The sequence below is a fragment of the Python bivittatus genome, unplaced genomic scaffold (genome assembly GCF_059951505.1).
Source record: "Python bivittatus isolate LINGU-HERP-01145 unplaced genomic scaffold, Pbiv_v1 ctg000700_np1212, whole genome shotgun sequence".
In the NCBI taxonomy this organism is placed as follows: Eukaryota; Metazoa; Chordata; class Lepidosauria; order Squamata; family Pythonidae; genus Python; species Python bivittatus.
This window is the reverse complement of record NW_028277098.1, coordinates 90,810,347-90,833,061: the sequence shown is the minus strand read 5'-3', so window position 1 is coordinate 90,833,061 and position 22,715 is coordinate 90,810,347.

Below are 22,715 nucleotides of genomic sequence, written 5' to 3'. Positions count from 1 at the left end.
TATTTGAAGTAAAAGCAACAAAGTTGGGATTTAAAAGAATCATTTAACCACAACAAATTACATGAAGCTGAGATCTGCATTCCAAAGCAATCTATAAACAGTCTGAGCGAACAATCAGGGAGGTAGTCCAAGGATTGCAGTAGATAAAAAATCACCCCAAATCGAGCATTCAGCACTGCACAAAAATACAAAAAAGCAGCTCCTCATGTGACTAAATTAATATTCCCTGCCAACATTGCCTTACTGTTTCCAGTTTTCCCAAGGTTTTTGAGGCTCTAGCCCTGAATCCTTAGGCGGAGTCTTAAGAAATTTATTTTCTTCAGGGGTCCCCTAACCCAAACTCTCTGAGAACAAAGAAACTCTAACTTCTTCTTCCCCCGAATCCCACGCCGGCTATGATTTGAGAATACTTGAAAAGTCCCCCAGCAAGCCATCAAGCCATTCAAAATTAAAAGTCTCCTTAATCAATTGCTAGCATGTAATCTTCAGCTGTAAAGGTAAAACAATTATGTTTGACTAACTCGAGTTTAACATGTTATGTAAGCCCAGCCTCAGTGTTTAATAAAGAAAAAAATTAGATTTTTGTTTTTACATCAAGCAAGCAACCTTCACTTTTACAACTTAAATATTCTGAATGGGACTATATTTTACCTGATCGCTTCAGAGTCATCTCCAAGAGATGTAGCAATGTTGGGCATTTGCAAGAGGTCCATTAGGTGAAGGTAAAACTTTCTTTGAGCTGAGCTCAACTCCTCCTGATTTTACTGACATATCCATTTAGCTTTGATGGCAACAGTGCAGACATGGTTTGCCATTGTCTTCTTCTGAAATGCTCTTTTGACTTCTAGCCCACAGGCTTGGGTTCTCCAGAGCATCTCCAATCCAAATTTTAATCAGATCTGGTCTGTATCCTGCTTAGGTATTTAAGATAGCCAGGTTCAATGCCTGCCTTTGAAGAACATGCTAGAAATATAACAACAAAATCCAAATCACAGGGTGTCCTCAATAAGGGGGTCAAAGAGTCAAGAGGTGGCCACAATTATGCGATTGAAGCTCTGCCCTCATGATACCCATTTTTAAAAATGCAGGGCTTCAATCACACGTTTGTGGCTGCTTTTTTTGACCCTTCTGCATACACCCTGATCACTTTATATGGTTATAAAGTCATTTGGCAGTTCCACGCTTCTCCTTAAGCAAACTCATATTTATCTTCCATAAGTGGCAGTGGCTTTTTGCATCAAAAAGGGCAACTTTGAATATTACTAGGAAAAAATACAATAAAAGCAGTGCAGTTATAATTGGACAGTACCAAAAGCAAAGCAGAAAATGCTAGTAGTGGAAAGATCCCAAAATTCAGAACTCTTAGAGGCTGGTCCTATAGTAGAAGAGGACACAGTTCTCTACTGTCCATGGACATTTATATGGAAACTCCCAGGAAGGAGCAAAAGAGGAAAAGAAGAAGAAGAAGAAGAAGAAGCCATCAGACTAGAATTTTACAGAATCAGATTTTCTCAGGTACACTCCAACTGCAATACTTAACACATTATTAGGAAGCGAAGGAAGGGAAGTGTAAAGTGGAAAGATTGCTTTATTTTCTCCCAATTATACTGCCAGCAAACAGACCAAGGCCTGCTTGGGAGACTGTGGCAAAGAGGCATCCATAGTTTAAAAAGTGAGCATGGTTTAGTGTTTCCTAAAAGAGCAAATTCTTCTACCCATCCAACTTTCATGGGAGCAGTGCTAAATGTGTTGAGAAGAAAAGATCATAATAAGTAGCACTGATAAGAAACAAATCATGATGGGCTTTTATTGACCACCTGAAGTTCCTCTGAATCAGCTTCCAGCAATCAGCTCCCCTCCAGATGCACAGGATTTCAGCTCCCACAGTTCTTAATACTAGACAGGGATAGTAAGCATTGAAATCCAGCATTTCTAGAGAGTACCATTTTCAGGAAGGGATCAGCCACAGATTGAAATGGCTTCTAGTGATGGACTAGAACACTGGAAATACAGTGAGATCTTTGCTTTACTCCCATTTTATTATTTGTTTGATAAGTTAGATTTACATCTCCCTGTTCCTCCAGAAGCTCAAGGCAATTTATATCGTGACTTTTCTTCACTTTATCCCCACATCAATCACTCTGGGAGGTAGGTTGGGCCAAGGGATATTTTAAAGTTGACCAGTAAGTTTCTATAGCTGAGACTGGACTTGAAACATAACCTTCCCAGTCCTACTCTATCTCCTTAACCACTAAACTACATTGGCTCTCCTTTTAATAGGAACAGTATCAAGAATACCTGCAAAGTGGCCTGGCCAAGAACCTCAACAAAACTACCTTAAGACAGGTACTTATTAGATCTGTGCATCCTTCAAAAATAATTGAGAAGAAGTGCTTGGACCTCACCTGAGAGCAGCATGTCTCTGTTCATTAAAGTATCCTGACTTTTTCATATTCAACAAATTGTCTTCTCAAAGCAGCTACAGGTGTTTCCCACCACCCCCAGGCTCATGTGGAAACCTAAAATAGGCAGGTTGCTTTAATAAATAGCAGGGAGGTGCTGTGTTTGCACAAATTCCAAAGTACTTCTGAATCATTTTCAAAACATGCTCATCTCTGATATTTACACTGAGTAGAAGATCTGGTCTCTGGAAGACTAAAGCACTGTCAGGGCTTAGGAGACCATAGTTCAGGAAGCTACACATTAGAGCAGTGTTTCTCAACCTTGGCAACTTTAAGATGTATGTACTTCAGCTCCCAGAATTCCCCAGCCAGTGCTGGCTGGGGAATTCTGGGAGTTGAAGTCCACACATCTTAAAATTGCCAAGGTTGAGAAACATGACATTAGACTAACATTCCATAAAGTACGGAATACTGTTGTTTCAGAACCTAAAGTTGAACTAAACTAAACTAAACTGAGGTCTTAGGAACATATGCATCTCGTAGAAGTCATGATGTTGTCATGTGCATTATGACATCCTTGCATAAATGATGCTCAATTGGGCTGGTTGCACTCTGACACAAAGGATATACAGTATATAATTCAGATAATCTGTAGAACGAAGCCATGATGCAGGTGATATCACTTGCTCCCAAAGCTCCTCCACTGATACAGATGTGGGGACTTTGACAAGGGGTTCAAAAAAAAAGTCAAGATGGTAGCTGCAACCCCATAGTTGAGGCTGCCATCTTGCTTTTTTTTACCTCTCTCCCCCTCCCCCAGATGCCCCTAACAGTTATCAGTTTCCACACTTCAGTTGCCTGGCTATAGAGCAGATAAGCAATTGCAGTTGGCCACAAAGAATCTTGGTAGCCAGCAATAGTGCCAGGTTTGTTCTGTCACAGGTTCTAACTGGTATGTCAAGTGCAGCCATCAAGCTGGATTTTGATTAGAAAGCAATTTTATGAAATAAAATAGAGGAAATGTCAGAAAGAAGTAGTTGTCTCTTTACTCTGACCATATGCTCCTTTAAAGTGGCAGCTGATTAAAATGGATACTTTTTTGATAGTGGAAAAGAGACATTAAAACTATTCAGTTAATAGTTTGGACTGGGGTTAGATTTTAGTTTTTATGCATTCAGTTTTTTCCAGTTTAAGTAAGCAAAACTGCTTATCTTATTGATGGACTGTTTTACTCTTAAATAAATTGCAGGAAAATAAATACAATTGATTGAGGATTGACTACCCCAAGTTAGCTTTGTATCTTCTTGTGTATAACTCCTATGTATCCAGTGAATTATGGTGGTGTGTGTTAGGAAGCCTTCAAGTTCACTGCAGATAGAGCTACACAGCAGTTGCAAACATTAACTCTTTAGACCTTTGCTAATATCAGGAGCCTGGTTTATATAAACATGTGAACAGAAGACATCAGTGAAATTTCTGACCTCTCTTTCAACTCATCTAAACGTCAGGGAGCAAAGCAGAATACAGCTGAATGCTAAGTGAAAGTTAATCCTACATGCAAAGGACACATTTCTTGTTCCAGACTGATAAAAGTAGGCTGTATTCACATCAGGATTCTGCCATGGGGAAATGCATGATTAAGATGCAGAATAATATTCAGGCCACCTATGAAGAATGCACTTCAGATATTTGATAAGTAGTTGTCAGACATGTCTTGCTAAGAAATGTTCCAGTTTAAGAAGAGAAAAATCAACCCATGGATATTATTTTGAGAAGAGAAGGATCATAATAAACCATGAGCATTCACTAGAAAATAACCTTAGTGATGTAAAAAAAGAAAACATGTTCTTCTAAGACAGAAGTACCGGAAGGACCAGATGGTCCAACATAAATGGGCTATAAGATTGAAATGAAGAGTGACTAAACCACTCAGGATCCTAACTTAGACTGACCATTCTTCTATCCAGAATGCCTTGGTAAGATTATGTGCATCTTCCAGTTCATTTCCAATTTTTCAACCTGAAAATATGATTCCAGGGAATTAAAAATAAGCAATGTTTACAGATTGTTCGCAGTGTTGTCTGATGGAGAACTGGAACAAAGAAGTTCATTGTTAGAATGTCCACTCTTATCTATGTAACTCTTTTTGCCCTCCCCATCTATTGCCAACCACAAGGGGGATCAGGAGGGATAAGTGACATCACATACCTCATGACATTATCACATGAATGATGGCATCATGATGCACATGATATCATTGTAACTTCTACCAGGCACCTATGCCCCCACACTTATCAGCTGTTGGTTGTTAGTGCTGAGAGTTGTTCATTATTATGTGTTGGGAGAAGAGAGGGAACATAGTTTCCCATAGCACATTTCAGACGATATTATATTATTATAGAAGAACATCTCAAGCTAACGTTCCAGTTTAAAGTTTTAGCATAAATATCTTCTATAGCCTGCAAAATATAATGCATGGAGGAACTATACTACAGGGTACCAGTTTATTAAAAGCTATGTAGGCTTTCATCTGCACACAAAGGGATCTAAACTAGAGATTGCTCAAAGACATACATGCCAACCCTTGCCACAACATTCCCACATGTGTGGCTATCTTAGAGATCTTCATGTGGTTGGAACAAAGATTTGAAAATTGTTTGTAAGCATATTTACTTGAATGCTAATATCATGGGAGTTTTCTATATATTCAGCCAAATGTACTTACAGATTTTTTTCCAGATCTTTTCCCAAAGATAATAAAATCATGGAGACATTGTGAATGAGAGTTCTTTGTATCCCACTTCCCTTCCCTAATGGAGGTCTCTTTGTATTGTAGACAAAACCTATAATGACCTTTGGTTTTATATTTATCCACAGTCTGAGTAACCATCTGGTTCATGATGATGGATAAAAGCTATCAGATATTTTGGAGGTGTGCTTACCCCCCAGCCCAGATAAACACACAGTTCCATTGATCAAGACATCATATTTTACAGCTGGTTTGGGCAATTTGCACACAGATTGCTGGTATTTGAGTTCTTGTGGTCTGAATCTGATTTTTAAAGTATTTTATTCCCCCAACCCTTCTTTTGGGTCAAATTCGACATCTTCACATTACCAGATATGTCAACTTTAGTCAAGGAAATGCATCCTTAATTTATTTTTCTCTTCCAAAACCATTCTACACAATAGAACCCCCACATTCAGATCTAGCTCTGAATATCAGGTGCTAGAAGATAATAGCATGGGAAAGGCCATTTCCTCTGCTTCATTTTCATGGTCTTCTCAATGGAATTTGACAGACAAATGATGATTTCCTAATGCCAAAGGAAGTAGACTCTTGGTTTGATCTAGCAGAATTGGTGTTTTAACAAGGCTATTGTAAACAAAACTTTTAAGGCAAAGTTGGGTAGATAAAAAGATGCACTTTTCATGTATACGTGACCTATGGAAAATCCAAAGAGCCAGCTGTGGAGTTGCTGTTGAGATGGAACATTTCATCCATCTGGTTTTGGTCTTCAAGATCTCAGGTGCAAATGTGTTCTTGACTTGAAACACTTTAGACTCTTTGACTCTCAGTTATACAGTAGATACTCATTCTACTGACCTGTGAAGCAATTAGATTTTCTCTTTTTTTAATAATAATTTTATTAAAAATTACAATTGCAACAATAAAAACTAATACAAACTAAAAAAATTGAATAAAAAGAAAAATAGAAAGTGCAAAGAAAGAAAAATTAAGAATAAAGTAAAAAAAAAAGTAAAGAAATATATAAAGAAATTACTTCGCCCTTCATCACAAGTATAAACAATTTTAGTAACTTAACATCTTCTCTTAAAATACAACTGATGATCCCTTCTTCCCATATCCCATCTCTTATCTATAAACAAATCTTTAAAGCCTTGTCATGTCAGTCCTGATATCAGCAAAAGTCCATTAAGGGTTACCAGAGATAGCAACATATCTACTTTAACCTTAACTGGCTCTGCCACTTGGCCTGGGGTGGGGAGGGAAGACATCAAGTGTTTGAAAGGCTAGCCCCTTAGAGGCTTGTTGTCTTCAGCCCTGGAACCATCATCCTCTTGAACTTTCTCTTTTTGGTAGTGTTTTGTATAAATTTTTATGTTTTATGTATTTATATATATTTATTGTTTTAATGGTTTGTGTGAGCTGCCCAGAGTCCCCCATTGGGGGGAGATGGGCAGAGATAAATTAAATAAATAAACAAACAAACCGTGATGACCACAGAGAAATGAAGAGTCAGTGAGTAGACCAGCTCTTCTGAATTCCTCTCTGGACAAGGAGAGGACTTGAGATTGCCCACAAGTTCTCCAAACAGTTGTTCCTCATGAGGAGACTGAAAGCAGTTTCTGGTGGGTTTAGAGCTCTGGGAAATGAGGTAATAGCTATCTTTTTGCTCAAACCACAGTCAGTGCCCTTAAAAGGACACTGGGTTCGCATACTTCCTTTTCTAATCACTTTTGGAAATTGTTTGTTAACTGCTTTTCAGTTATTAGGAATCTTTGGATTGACACGTTTTACAGCACCAGGTGAGTTTCCTTCAATCCTTAGCCCAATTTGGGGCGGGCGGGGTGGTGGTGGAATAAACAGCAAAAGGGTGATTAAAACTTTGATTTTAGAAAGTTACAAATGGACTGAGGGTCCAGGCAAATTTGAAATAAGATTTTGGAATTAATTATAAGAATCCTTCCCATGGGAAAATGCTTTTGTTTTGAATTCTTTAAAATAGAACATAATAAGATAAGACTTTAAAAATTGGACATTAGAGGAAACTAGAAGGAACTAAAGATTACAATTAAAGGAGAACACCACCTAAATTTGATTTACAAATATAGAATGAAGCAAAATATTTTAAAATTGGACATATTGAAGGATATTTTTGAACAATCAACCCAGAAGTTAATTTTAAGAGTGCCTGGCTTTATAGACAGTGTTTAAAAGATGTTATGGAAGAGGAACAAATTGTACCTGACAAGTTTGAGACTGATTTGAAAGTGGATTTAAAAATGACAGGCTACAAGAATGACATGGAAAAAGATGTTATACTGGACATAAAAAAAAACAAAAAACTGACTGATGTCTTAATAATTAAAAGGAATATAAGTAGTCCTCACCTAATGTCCACAACTGGGACCAGAATCTTGGTTGTTGAGCAAAGCGGTAGTTAAGTGACACGCCCACATGACTGCTTAGCTCAACAACCACAATCCGGGCACAGGAAGGAAGGAAGGAAGGAAGGAAGGAAGGAAGGAAAACCAGGATCTTAGCTTCATCCACATATGACAAATTCCCACATATTTTGCATTATCCCTACCCACCCACTGTGACCCTCTCATTACCTTACTACCAAAGTTACTGAGCACATCAAAGGTAAACAACATTAAGCCAATTTTGTACTGAAAAGATCACAAGAGAAAAACAGAACTAGCTGAGTAGCCTAGAACTAGCTATGGATATGAGTCAGGCAGTTACGTGTTTCTTAAAAGTAAAAAAAACCCTGTTTGCCTCACAAAATAAAATTCTTTACAAGCTCTGCCGAAGAATTAAACATTGACAAAGCAGTACAAAATAAACATATGTCTATATCTGAATCTCCCAGCTTGAAAGATAACAGCATTTGGAGGTTTGTTTGTTCATTGAGACAGACTTTGGCAAAATGAAAAACTATCAGAGAAGGGAACGTTTCTTCCCTTTCTTGCATTTTTTTTTTCCCTGCAGAGGCTTTTTGTGCAATAATAGCAAAGCTGGGTCTCTGTTTACTTCTTAAAGATGTCACTTAGAAGGGAAGGGTGCCTTTTTGCTGCAGAGTTACGCTATCTATGTGGATATCTCATCATGTTTTAATAGAAAGCAAGAGATGTGACTTTGATCTAAAAGCAGCAAAACAAGAAACATGTTCAGGGGAAAAAGTCCTACAGGCCCAACACTGGGAAGAGTGCAAGAACTGTACAGATCAAATGTACAACAAAACAAGGGAGAGTGGTAATAAAATATACAATTAGGTTTTTCACTCTCAGAATATTGTAGGCACCATGGAACTGAGCATGGAATGATTGCTTTTCATGTGTGCATTTAGCCCTTTTTCACCTTGAATAAATCAATTTCACAATGTTTCTAACCTATGGAAAAAACTCTGCCAATCCTATTTTACCAGCAGCAGTATGGCAAAATAAATATTTATGTACAGCAGGGTTCCCCTGTTTGGTTAATGGGAAAGTTTGGAATTTTATTATGGGGCACACTCACAAAATGGCTGCTATGGTTTAGTACAGCTAATTACATTTCCCAACAAGCATCTGTAGCATCCCAGCACATTAGATTTACCACCTCCACATACTTGTCTTTTTTTCTGAGCAGGGTGACACATTTCCAAATGAACCACAGTCTCCCTTGTTTTATTTTTCTAGGAAGTCCTCCAGGATGGCTATATGTGGTATTCAGAAATATTCTTGGAAATAAAGATTATATGTAAGGCTTCTCCTTTCCTTTACTGAATGCTACTTCCCCAATTAAGTCATGCTGTTGTCATTCAGGAATTATCATTCACCTCTCAAGGCCAGAAGCCATTAAAGATCTTCCACTTTTAAAACCATCACAATTGGTGTTCATCACCACATCTGGTGGGATCAAATTCAATAGGACAATGAAGCCTTTCCTTTTATCAGCCCTGAATCTCCCTATCTTTGGTTTCTGTGAGGGAGGGAGAAAAACATATCTCTGTTCTCATTTTCCATTCCATTTTCCCTGTTCTCTGACTTTTCTCTAAGTGAAAATAGTGCTAAATGCTGTCATTTTCTTCCCGATAAAGTTGTTCTCACCTCTTATTATTGTCACTGTCCTTTTCTGCCTCTCCTTTTTTGTTTGCAAGAATTAGGACTGAATGTCATCTGTTATTTAGGATTCTGCAATATAGCATTAATGTTGCCTTACAAACAGGGATCATATTTACAAGTGGAATTTGACTTGAGGTTCCTGGAGGGTCAGAAAGCTTTGACCTGTCACATGTATTCTTTGGAACTTCCTGGAAGAGGCCATTTTTCTCCACATCTCGCTTTCAAGTGCTTCCCCATCTTTGCCCATCATCATGGTCAATCACAGGCTATAAGATGGTGATTTTCAAACCTGGCAAATTTAAGAGGTGTGGACTGCAACTTCCAGAATTCCCCAACCAGCATGCTGGGGGGGAAAGGAGCATGCTGGCTGGGGAATTCTGGGAATTGAAGTCCCCACATCTTAAGCTTGCCAAGTTTGAAAAATACTGTTATAAGATTTGCAGCTGGACCATTTAAGAGCCAAAACATTGCCTCTTCTGTTTTTTCCTTGTGTTGTCATTGAAGCATCTGTGTTCAAGACCGCCTTCCATGTTGCTAGCAGTTTGGTTTTCCTTCTTCCCTCACTCACACTTTGCACAACAGTCTATTCATCGGATGGCTCCAAAGAGGTAGTTTAGCCAGCAACTCTCTTCCTCCAGACTAAATGCTGGGATACATGTAATGCTAGTCTGAAAATTTCCCTGCATTTTTTCCTGACATAAATTCTCAATCAATCTGATAAAAGAGAAAAGAGTCTGGATAAATTCTCATGGGTGGAGTGTGCTGTTCTTGCACTTGTTTAGTTAGGAGGTGGCCAAGGGTGTGGGTGAGTGCCCTGTCTTTCATTACAGCATCATCTTTCCAACTGTCTGTAGCCTCCCTGGTTTCCTTGCTTCCATTAAATCCCAAGATAAACTTTCAGGAGGGAACTCCTCTTATTGTGCGTTTTGCAGATGGGGGCAACTTTGGAGTGACAGGAAGATACAGAACAGTCACTGCACTTTCTAAGAATGAAATAAGCTAAAACCCAGCCAAGGAAAATTTGAAAGAAATGCTCAACTATCCTGAGAATAAGATAGAAAACAGGATGTCTTTTTTGCAGCTGAAGAAAATATTTGAGCAACAGCAAAGGATATTTTGATTTTTAAAACATTCACAAGGAATATATTTCAAGACATGAGGGCCCTTCTCACTTGCATTTAACCACTGTTTAAATATCCCCTTGTAACATCTTTCCTCAGCCATGTTCCCAGGATGTTGCCTCCATCTTATGAGGCAGCTCTTGAGCCAACAACAGTGACCATTTCAAGGTGTGACAAATCTGATGAGCTTTCAACAGTACTTTCAGGTGACCTGTAGGAGGCAGGAAGAGTACCATTTTGTTATCAATGTGGGGAGACATCCCTTATTCTCTGATCCAGGAACTCTACCACCACTGAGCTGGGCCTGGCTGTGGGGCCTCTGCTGTGTTCAGTGACCTTGTGGAGGAGTTTTGAAAAAGGCACTAAGAGCCATAGGGTAGGAGAACACAGTTCTTTCTAAATCCCGCACTTCCATGAGCCTGCTGAATCACTGTTTATGCTTTCAACACTGAGATGCTTGATGTTGAAAGCACACTAAACCCACACTCTTCTGAGAGCATGATAAAACAGGAGAGTGTAGATCTAGCCAGCTGTCAAAACTTGCCACCTCCTGAAGCCCCATCTCCACATCACTGTTGTGACTGGTAGATGGTTTCTTATCAGCTGGTGACATTTGCCAAAACACAGACAATAAATACAGCTTAGGGACTGACAATGGAGACACTAATTTTACGCCAGTATAGTTTTCTGCCAACTTTTCTGCATCGTATTTTCACTTGACTGTGGGAAATGGCCCAGAATTTCAGAAGGGAATATCTCTAGCTTTCATTCCTAAGTGAGTATGCCTTACTTCTGGATGAAGCTTCAGTGAAACAAATACAAATTTAATGCTGCCAAAAGATCTAGCTCAGATTTACCATTAATTTTTTAAGTAATAATGAACAGCATCTGAAGACAGAATCTTTGATTGGGGGAATCTAAAAAATAATTAATGTGGGTGGGTTTATCTTTAAAAAATGAGGTCGCATTAATATAACAATGTTGGAAAGAAGAATTTGATGAATGTATGGATTAGTATAAGAAGCTGTAGGAATCAGGATTGCTTATAAAATGAACTTGTTTTTTTAGAGGTTCAAGAGAACTAAAATGATAATTTGTACAAAAATTATCATTATTAAACTACTGGAATGATAAATTTCAGGGTAGAATCCTACCATCTATTTTTGCCTTGTTATGCTTGCAGTTGTATTTTTGTTACTCTTTGTATTTGCTATATTATCTTTCCAGATATATTTAATTTATATATGTATTTATGTATATACGTATATATGTATATATGTGTGTGTGTGTGTGTGTATTTAATATATTTGTGTGTATATATATTTAATATATTTCCTGGAGCAACAGGCCCTGCTCACAGTCACCCATGCCCTAGTCACCTCCCATCTTGACTACTGTAATGTGCTGTACCTGGGGCTGCCCCTGAAAAGTATCCAGAAGCTTCAATTGGTTCAGAATGCAACAGCCCTCATAGTTTTGTGCAAGCTTAGATTTACACATGTGTCACCTCTCTTGCAGGAGCTGCAATGGCTGTTGATTTGCTTCCAGATCCAATTAAGGGTGCTGGTTGTCACCTTTAAAGCCCTACATGGCTTGGGGCCAGGTTATTTGAAGGACCGCCTTTTCCCAGTTTCATCTGCCTGACCAACCAGATCAGGGAGGCAGGGTATGTTATGACTCCCCACTATTAAGGAAATCCATCTAGTGGGACTGAGAAGAAGGGCCTTCTCTGTGGTGGCTCCCTCCCTGTGGAACTTCATCCCTGCACAGATAAGACTGGCCCCCACCTTGATGCTCTTCTGCAAGGCCCTGAAGACATGGTTTTGCCAGCGGGCCTGGGGATCCCAGCTCAACCTGGAGCCCACCAGATGACTAGTGTAAATGTATTGTTGTCACCAGGGGGTGGGGGGTGAAGTGGGTTTTGTGTTTGGGATTTTTATACCTGTAAGCCACCCGGAGTCACTGTGAGTGATTTGGGAGGCCATATAAATTGCATAAATAAATAAAAAAATAAATAAAAAAAATAAAGTGTCTTTCTTTTTTAAATAAATAAATAAGTTATTTCAATATGTATTCAAAAGATAAAAAATATTGTGTAACTACTTTTGTTTTCTTATCAAAATGAAGAATGTTTATGATTGATTGATTGATTGATTGATTGATTGATTGATTGATTAGGTGCCATCAAATCAGTGTTGACTTTTAGCAACCACATGAATAGATCTTCTCCAGGATAATCTGTTTCCAACCTGGTCCAGCAGGTCTTCCAACAGTACACCCATCTCTGTCATAATAAAAAATAATATTTATACTACTTCAGAAATGAGATGAAGGCTATTGACTTAAGAACAGAGTGGCACTGTTGGCTTGGAAGAGGGCAGTGATAAGGATAATGATGAGGTTGATTGTCTGTATTTGTGGCAATTGACATAGCCAATGGACAATACAGTCCAATGGGAAGGAAGAGAGAAAAACCAAGATGAAAGAATTCACCAGCCCATAATAACAAAGAAGGAAGCGGTGAGACCTTTCCCCCTTTTTTTAGGGAGGAGGAAATTTTATGGCAGTTTTGTTCCCAATGGGAAGAAAATAAACTATCCTGCACAAGCTTGAAAAAAGATGTGGCTGTTTTTTTAAAAAAAATGCTAAGCTTATGCTTCACTACATTCCAAAGCACAGCTTCCAAATCATTTTTAAAAGTGTGGCGCCCAGTTATGTACACTTATATATATTCACTAATTCTTTTGTACTTGGGGCAAAACAAAAAATCTCCAGGATCTCCTTTCAGTGGATTTGGTGATGCTGCTTGACAAAACTGTAGAACATTGTTTGTTTTAATATCCTTTTATTCCGTCTAATCTTCCTTTTGGGTTAGAAGAATCATTTTGTTCAGTTAGCTACTGTACTTTGTTTCCCTGTCTGTTTTATTTATTTATTTGTTTACTTTTATTTCTCTGATTTTGCAGGCCATCCACTCACCAAACAACTCTAGGTGCTTTACATAGTATTAAAAACATAAAAATACAAGGTAATATATCAATAAAAACATACCATGTTGGGGAGAGATAAATCCAAAATCCATACTTAGACATGTTTGGGCAACATGCTGGGTAAGTGCCTGGAGGATGAGCTGTCTTCAAGGCCTTCTGAAAGGCCGGCAGAATCAGGGCCATCTGGATCTCTAGGAGATCCTGTTCCTCAGGGCAGGTGCAATGACAGAGAAATTCTTCCTTCTGAGCCCCATGAGCTCATAATTGTTTTATTAATGGGTCCCAGAGCCTTCCAATGTGGTAGGGCAGGCAAAGATAATTGGAGACAGATAGTCCTGCAAATATCCAGGTCCTGCACCATCAACTGAAATGTTATGTTCTAATGGATTCCAAGCAGTACCTTTTCTATAGTTACCCCTAAATTCTGGAACTTATTCACAACTCTCTTTCTGCCTTATTGTAGACTTCATTAGTTTTGCTTTAATGGGAAAAAATAGGTGAAAAGGCATGTTCAGATGGCATGTTATGCATGGTGTAGTCCTAACTATGATAAAGAGTCTAACTCAGTGGTGCCTTGCCCTCCTACCTGGCCAGTGTCCCAGGCTCTTCAGTGCTGCTGGCCAACACTGCTTTAAAGAGAGACACAGAGAGATGGTGATCCAATTAGCTCTAGAACTACCACATGAGGGGCAAAACAAAGCAAATACTCCCTTCAGTCCTTTTGTTTCATGCTGGAACAGGCATCCACAGGATGTATGTATGTGTGAAAAACAGCTGGAAGCTGTTGCTGTTACATTTTTGTAGCCTTTCCTGCAAGTTGGCTCTGTGGCTACAGGCCAAAATCATTGGATAACCTCCTTTTTCACATTTAGGTACCCAAAGGGCTAGTCTTTTGATATGTATATATAACTATCATAAGTAACTATCATAAGTACAGAACAAATTATGACTATGATTAATGCTCCCTTATGTTCATTTTTAACTACTGCTTGAAGTGACAATCACAACTCTAAATGCAGTTACAGGTTGGCCATTATTGCTTGTCTTTCTTTCCCCAACGTTATTGTTCTTCCTGACATTACTCACAGGGTGTGTTATAAGATATATACACAGTTCCTAATGGGAAATGGAGAAGCATCTAGAAAATACTTTTAGAATCCTCTGCAATAGACTTTCTCGTCCTGGGTGGCCTTCAGATATGCAAACATCACCGCCCAAACTTCACCACCAGGTCATTGAGGCCATTGCTAAGATTGCAAGGAATTGAAGTCTATATAATTGGAGGGTACCCAATATGAAAAAGTCTGCCTACTATATGCCAGATTTCTGTGGAAAGCCTGCAGAACTATCTTGTCAAATGTTGACCAAGAAAGCATTTTCTGCAGACCAAAAATTAGGAATGCCATTGTATGTCATTACATGCCATCAGAAACACTAATGACATTATACCTTGACAATCAAAGGCTGCCAAATAATACCTTTCATATGCAGGTAGGTCTCAATTAGTGCGGTTAATGAATCCCATGAAATGGTCACATTATTCGGATTCGCACTATTCGAAGTGATATTTCTATGGAGACTATGGCCATTGGTTCCAGCTTGATGAAAACAGGCAATGAAAAATTTTAAACATAAATTTTTATATGGATATTAATGAAATATTACAGTAGAGGATAAAAAGAATATACTTATAATTTGAATTTATGGTTAACAAAGTTGCAGAGAAAGCAAAATAAAAACAAAAAAGCATTTTTGCTCTTATGTAATAATGAGTCTTTTCTTTTTTAAACTTGTACTGTTTTCCTCTGATGGAATCTTCCTTTTCTCCATTTTGTATACACAACAATTAGCAGTGTCTAAAATGTCAACCGCAGCTGTGCACACACTAGCCTCAATTGCGCATGCACTAGCCTCACATTAACTGAATTTTGGGCCGCATTAAACATGACCTGGTATCAATTTACAGTTTGCAGTAAATTGAATATTGCATTATTTGAACTCACACTAATGAGGCCTACCTATATCAAATATTCTTAGAATTCATATAGCAAGAGGATATTCAACATCTCAGCTGAAAAGGAGAAGTTGAAGTGGTACCTATTTTAGCCCTGTGGCCAAATTCTGATTATTTTCTTGAGTACAGATTACATATAGCCCTGTCTACAAATTACACACAAGTAATATGGGTAAGAAATATCCAGGAACTACTAGCACATAAAAATAATTTGATGACAGCACCATGAGTGAGCCAAGAAAGGGATTTTCATGAAGTCTTTTTAAAAGGGTTGCTGTCAAAGCATTAGTCTGTTTTCTTTAATGACACACGAGAATCATTCTATTTCAGTTCTTGGCATCTTCAGCCTTGTAGTAACTTCAGCAAACACCATGCATTTTAAGTAAATAGAAAGTGAATGAATTATCATTTGCCACACCCAGAGATGCTAATTCACAAAAGAAGCCACACAAGACACATTTTCCTTTCTGCATCTATAATGTAAAGAGCTCCAAAATTATCAGCCTTTTGCAGCAGGTGAAAAAATATTTGAAAAAAAAAGTAAAAATGAGGTAAAGCTGCATTGCATCATGAAGAATTGTAAGGGTAGCTATAAATACTTATACTTTAAAGCAAAGTCAATTCAGGCACAAAAATGTTATTTTAATGCTATGCCAGCTTTCTCCAGAATGCAACTTAGCTTACCTTTTTTGCAGAGAATACCTGTTAAAAATGCCAAGATGATCAATGCTGGATAACTGTGTTAATAATTTTAGGAAAACAGTATTTTGTGTTTCCTCAGAGTTTACATACAGATTGTCCAGAGTTTGTTTTCTCCAGATAATGCTAGAAAAAGATATAGGCACCCAGGAGACTGCCTAATCCTGACAAAACTGGGCTTACTATTAGGCAGGATAGATTTTCTACATTACTAAAAGGCAGAAGATAGATAGATAGATAGATAGATAGATAGATAGATAGATAGATAGATAGATAGATAGATAGATATTTCACTGACTATTGTATTTTTACTGGCACAAATGGGGAGAAGCCCTTATAGGATGTTCTACCTTTGGCCCCAAAATATCTTGGCTATCCATTAGGTTGAGAGAGCATCATTCACAAAAGATTTCCAGGTGGAACCACTGCATGAGGGTTTACAACAGTTCAGAAGCAGCTTCAGTCAACCTATTTCAGGCTCTGCGCTGGTTACTTTGAAACTACAGCAAAGTTAGCTTCTTCTTTTGCAGTGGTGGAGTCTGCAGAACTAGTCAGTGACTTTTTCCCTCTTACTGCACCCCATCTCAGGACTCCTGGTGTCAAGACCACTATTTCTCTCTTTCTCACTATTCACTCACTGATCCGTGCATACACACGCACACACACACACACACACACACACTCATTAAACTATAGTATCCTGTGGCTGATGCCTTGTTTAGAATGATGGCTGATGCCTTGTTCCTTCTCTACTCCAGCCACCACAGTGGCTTGCAACCAGGGGTACAGGTATTAGGCAACTGCAAAAATGATGATGCATTCTCATTTCATTCTCATGGTTTGCAAGAGGCTTTTGAAAGTAATAGAGAATGGTGTCTTTCCAGCCAGGAAACTGTTCATAGCAACTGCTCTGTTTGTAATAAATGATGACAATGACAATGAAGAACAGGATTTTACAAATAACAGGACAAATGCTCTGTGGGTGAACTGAAAAACATGCAGGGGGACAGTAATGTTTTTGTTTTTTGCTTTTAGGGCAGTCAAGGATTTTTGTTCTCCCAGAATTAGCTTGGGGCAGGACACTGATTGAATGTCATTCTTTAGATTCTGATATTGGCTGACTGGAGGAAGACGGGACTGGCTGATGTTCTCTGGAGACTCCTAGCATTTCAAAGTCTGCAGAAGTGAAGATCTAGACAGATTGACTTCAAACTGCTTTGTGCGGGGATTGTGGAGGTGTGAAAGACTTCTAAGAGAGAAGAACAACTCCACTTTTTCCAAAACTTTTCATGGGGCTCAAAGGCTGATTTCTGAGGCTGTTCAATATTTTACTCCAAGGAGCAACTGTAAGAATAAGCAAGAGATTAAGTGATCATTACCTCAAGATTTGAAAATCTCAAGTTCCTCATAAAATAGGAAGAAGCTGTGAAAGTTACAGAACTGTTGGAGGAGGGGGTATAATCTATCATCATCTCCAATTGCTTTTTCCCCCCTGAAATTCCTGGGTGAAACTTCCTTTCTGTCTAGAGCTTGGTGACTGAACATGATCTCTGCTAGAAGAAAGATGGCTTTAAAAATGGCTCATTTTTGGAAAAAAACACTGGAGGAGAATTCAGTTTCAGTTTTATTTATTTGGTACATATCAGATTGCACCTTGAAGTTATTCTGAAGTTTCTCTTTTAAAAATGTGTGTGTATATATATTATATATCATGCAAGGAAAGAAGAGGGGTGGTTTCCAATTGCAAAGTGTAAAATAAACAGAAGGGAAAGGTCTTCAGGCAATTATATAACTGTCCATGAGTGGATGCCCTATTCAGCCTAATATGATTTATTTATTTATCTAGCAATCATAAAATATGCAGTATGAATTGTATAGTCCGTGGTGCTCTCTGAGCTTGGTTGTTTGCTTGAAGACATTTCATTACTCAACTAGGTAACATCATCAGTGCTGTTACAGATGATGCTACCTAGTTGGGTAATGAAATGTCTGCAAGCAAACAACCAAGCTCAGAGAGCACCAAGAACACAATTCCACCCTGAGCTACATATATTCTCTTCTACTGGAGCAATATGAATTAACTGCATCCCTTCGGGTTACCTGAATGCAGCATAATATTGCAGAAATGTCTGCTAATTTTGCTTGTTGTTTTCCAGGCTGTGTAACAGAGGGAAGAAGTAGGAAGTAACTACCACTACTATAACCATAACTACTATTCCTCCTTCTCCTCCTCCTCATTCTTGCCACAATCACTATCCTGCCCAATCGCTATCCTGCCTTTGTGCCCATACCATGTAAAAGATCATGTCAATAAGATCAAACAGTTGTAAAAAATATAACAAAATTGGAAAATTCTACATGCCATCCCCATTCTCAAAACAAACATTGTCTTGATGTAGTATATTAAGGAGATATTATGTCCATTAGACACTAGTCAGCTGCTTTGCCACCCATTTCTTTACTAATTAAAAGAATTACGACACTGTTGATAAATAATCAGTGATTTTACTTGGTGACAATAAGTCCTCATCATTTTCTCTTTCCCCAACCCAGTATGGAGAACACCTACACTGTCCATAGCTTTCCAGACTGAAAAGTGGACTAAAATCTGTTTTAGGTACTCAAGGAACAGTTTCATTTATTGTCAAAAACGCTACCTGGGAGAGTAGTGAGTCCCATTCAGGACCAAGACTCCTTTAAAAAAAAAAGTGAAACACAGAAAGAGAGAGATGGAAGAGAAGGTCCTTTAGTGGGAGCTTTCAAAACACACACCAAAGAAATTGACTGGAATACATTGATTATTGCATCATGGAGAGTTCTCGTATGCAGCTACATTACAGGGAGTTGGCACAGAATGGAAAACAATTGATGGGATACTGAAATCCTCACCATGTTGATTGTACACACCTAAATGAAAAATGTAAGTCAACAATATATTTTGTTTGAGCTGAGTGGGAGAGAAAGAGAGAGAAAGAGAATCCTCAGGTTGTAGCATGTCTTAATCCTACATTTTATTTGGTATCATTTACCTTATCCAATGCATATAAAGCATATATTCGGACTATGCTAAACTTTTCATGAAAGTAGTTTTAAGGAATAGGCCAATATTTGTATAGCAGACAATATCAAGACAACAGAGTTGGCCTTTAAATACACAACAGAAAGAGAAAGAAAAGGTCTCTATTTAGTACATTTAAATGGGCTGGTTATTGTGTATTCAGAGTCCTAGAGACTTCTGTTAAGGCAGAGCCATTGTTAAAACAATCCTTGTCTTTGTAATCTTGGGACTTAAAAAAACCCCTTATTTTATTTATAAAACTATTCTTCTGTTACCAACGTTACACAAAGAACACTTCTAATGTTGATTTAAAAAACTATTTGTAAAATCTTAAGTAAAGGCTGAAAAAAAGACTGATGCAGAAAGAGAACAAGGAGAAAGAGCAAGCTGTTTTTGCTGACAAATTATTGTACTATTATTCTAGTTCATCATGAGGTTTGTTTAGTTAAGGCTTAAGATTATCTAGCTTAGTATGTTGGGTGAACCTAACTATTGCTAGACCATAATTTAACATGATGAGAATGACTTTGCAGCTCCCTCCTTCATTTACCTATTTCAGTAGGGCCAAAAGGAATATGGAAGCATTTGCTTCCATTTCTAATTAACCACAATTATTTTATTGTGGTCTCATTCATTAAACCATGGTGTGAAGGTGGCTTGGATCAAATAAACCATCGTTTAAGGCTAACCATGATTTGTTAATCAAGATAGTAAGAGAAACATGTTAATTTTTTTTCTCAACTGCTCAGTTGAAGGGAAGAAGAATCATCTTTACCTAACATCAGTTACTTTGTCACTGAATTTTGATGGCTTAATCTGGACATGTCTGGGGAGAAACAAAAAGGCATTTGGTAGTCTCTTTTTACCTAACAAATTATATTAAAAGCCATGCTTTTAATATAAAAACAAAAGTTGCATTTGATGAAGTTCAAAATGAAGTTCTTCAGTTGTAGCTGATAAAGAGAACTGCAGCTCATGAAAAATTGGGGCTTTAAATAAAAATTTTTAGTCAGAGAGGTGCTACCAGGCTCCTGATATTTTGCCACCATAAACCAGCAGATTTCCTCCTATGAAATGGCATGACATCCAAGTTGGGTGATACTTCAGATTGACACAGAGATGAAAATGGTCCTTCCTGAAATGTATTTCACACATGGCAAACTCCTGTTTATAACCAAAAATGCTGTTTTGAAGATACTATTACCTATGGTTTTATGGTGAGCTTTTACCAATTTTTCTCACATATCCTATACTTTATTAACCTGAACAGAAATAAAAATGGGGCATAGGGTGAAATACTGAATAAATAAACCATTAATATTTGAGATCCATGTAGAAGAGAGAATCTAGGGAAGGTAGAATTTTACAACTTGACAGTACAAAGATAAGAAAGGCCAAATGTACAGAAATGGTCAGGGACTAACAATACACGCATTCACAGATCCATACATATGTGTTCATGCATGTGTGCTCTCTGATGTTTGATTACTCAAAGCAGGATATGTACACATAATCTTGTGGTACATTTGACCCAATGCCTGCCTTTAAAAAATGCTACCAGTGATTGAACTAGTCCTCTATTGTAACCAAGCTGTGTGCAGTGGATGAGTGGACCTGCTGTACCTGAATAGCTCATTCCTAGGTTGATCCCTTCCCCTTCCCGACATTGCACACTCTCCAGCTTGCTCAACCTGCATGGAATGAAGAACATTCTTGAAGGACTCAAGACATTAGTTTGTTTTGCTTCCCAATTTTTCAGAGGCTAGCTGATCTTATGATCCAGTGGTCCAGTCAAGCATGATAGTCTAGAAGGATGAACATTCACTGTAGGCCACTAACCCATTGTGGCCTTTGCGCCTGGTGCACTCTAGGTCTATTCTGTCCATGCTTTGCAGACAGTGTGCGCGCTCAGCTCTGCTTCAGTCCAGTAGAAATGTATCCTCAGTATTCTTGAAAGCAGCATGGCAAGCCCCTACATGGGGGTTAAGGGAGGATCCATGGGGTGTGTGTGAAAAAAAATCAAGGTGGTGGCCACAACTGTGTGATCAAACTCTTGGACCTTTTTTACACACTTCATTTAGTGTAAAAAAAGAGGTGGTGCTTCAGTCAAAGCTGCCATCTTGATTCTTTGACATACACACCCTCCGGAAATGCCCCTGCCTCTACACCCAAGTGGAAAGAGTACATATTAGGTATGTGGAGTCCTTGGGGTTCTCTGACCTTGGTTCAATCATCAGCAATCACCTCCAGCAATCGTCACCCAGATAAGCAAAGGTCACCACCAGGCACACAATCAAGCAGTCAACATATGCTAATCAGTGAACTACCAGAAGAGCAAAACAGAACCCCCACCCCCACCAGCACTGGCAAGGCAGGACATAGCAGAAAAATAGAGAGCAAACCTCATCCCATTTTAGCACTGAAGATGTTACCTACCCAGGTAATGAAACATCTGCAAGAAAAGAACCAAGCTCAGAGAACCCAAGGACTCCACAGTTCAACCCTGAGCTACACATATTCGCCTCCATATTAGATATTTCATTTTCCAATCCCCTTCACTTATTCCTATTCCTAGAAGACAGGCATAGAGTCCAACACACCGACTCCCAAAGTCCCTGATTTTTGTCCAAGAAGATTTCCTTCCTGTTCATCAAGCACTGTTCTTCTGTTTTTATTTTGTCTAAGCAGCGGTTGTCATGGGGTTCATTTGAGTTCTTTGTAAGCATTTAAGTACCTAAAGAACACCACGGTGATGATGTTTAGAATGGTCAGAGAAGAAAGTTATGGATAGTTTGCATTGCCAAGACAGCTTGGCCAAAACAAGAGGCAAACATCTTTCTGCTCCTCCTATGACTTCCTCATCTATGATTGCAGGGGGTGGGTCTTCTTTCTGTGGCCAGAAACTACCCAAGTTGGCCGGGGGAGGCACAGGGCCATAATAACATGAGTGATAACACACAATTAGATAGGGGTCCTTCACACAAATGTGGCAGAGCTAGGATTTTCAGGTTTTCCCCAGGAGACTTTTGTTTTTAAGAGGAAGTGTTCTGTTTGTGTGTGTGTGTGTCTTTTTCAGCAAGCATGCTACTGAAATTCTGAAGTGTAATTAGTGAGTTTCTGAGAAAAAAAAAAAGACACAGGGGCTGCCCCTTATCTAGAGTCTAGAGGTGGTCCATAGTTGCATGAATGCACTGTCGTTGTTATCCTTATTAATCATAGTAATAATGCTTATTATTACCCAATACCACCAATATATTCAGCACTTTGCAAAGACAGTGCCAAGTCCTGAGGGTTTACAATCTGAAAGTCAACACAAGAAACACAGCAGAAAATACTAGCTCTGATGTTTTGTCTGCCTTCAGTAAGGGTGTCTGCTGTGAACACCAGGAACAAGCATGATGTATGCAAAACATTTTTTTAAAAAAATCAAATGTGTATGTGTCTATACGTGTGCGTGCATGTGCATCTGATGTAGATAGAGGCTGTGGGTGGGAGGTGAACTGTATCAAGATCATAAGTTTAGTCACTTCTCCTTCTGCCCCACTCGTGGAGGGGAAAAGTCCCCTTCAGCTGCTG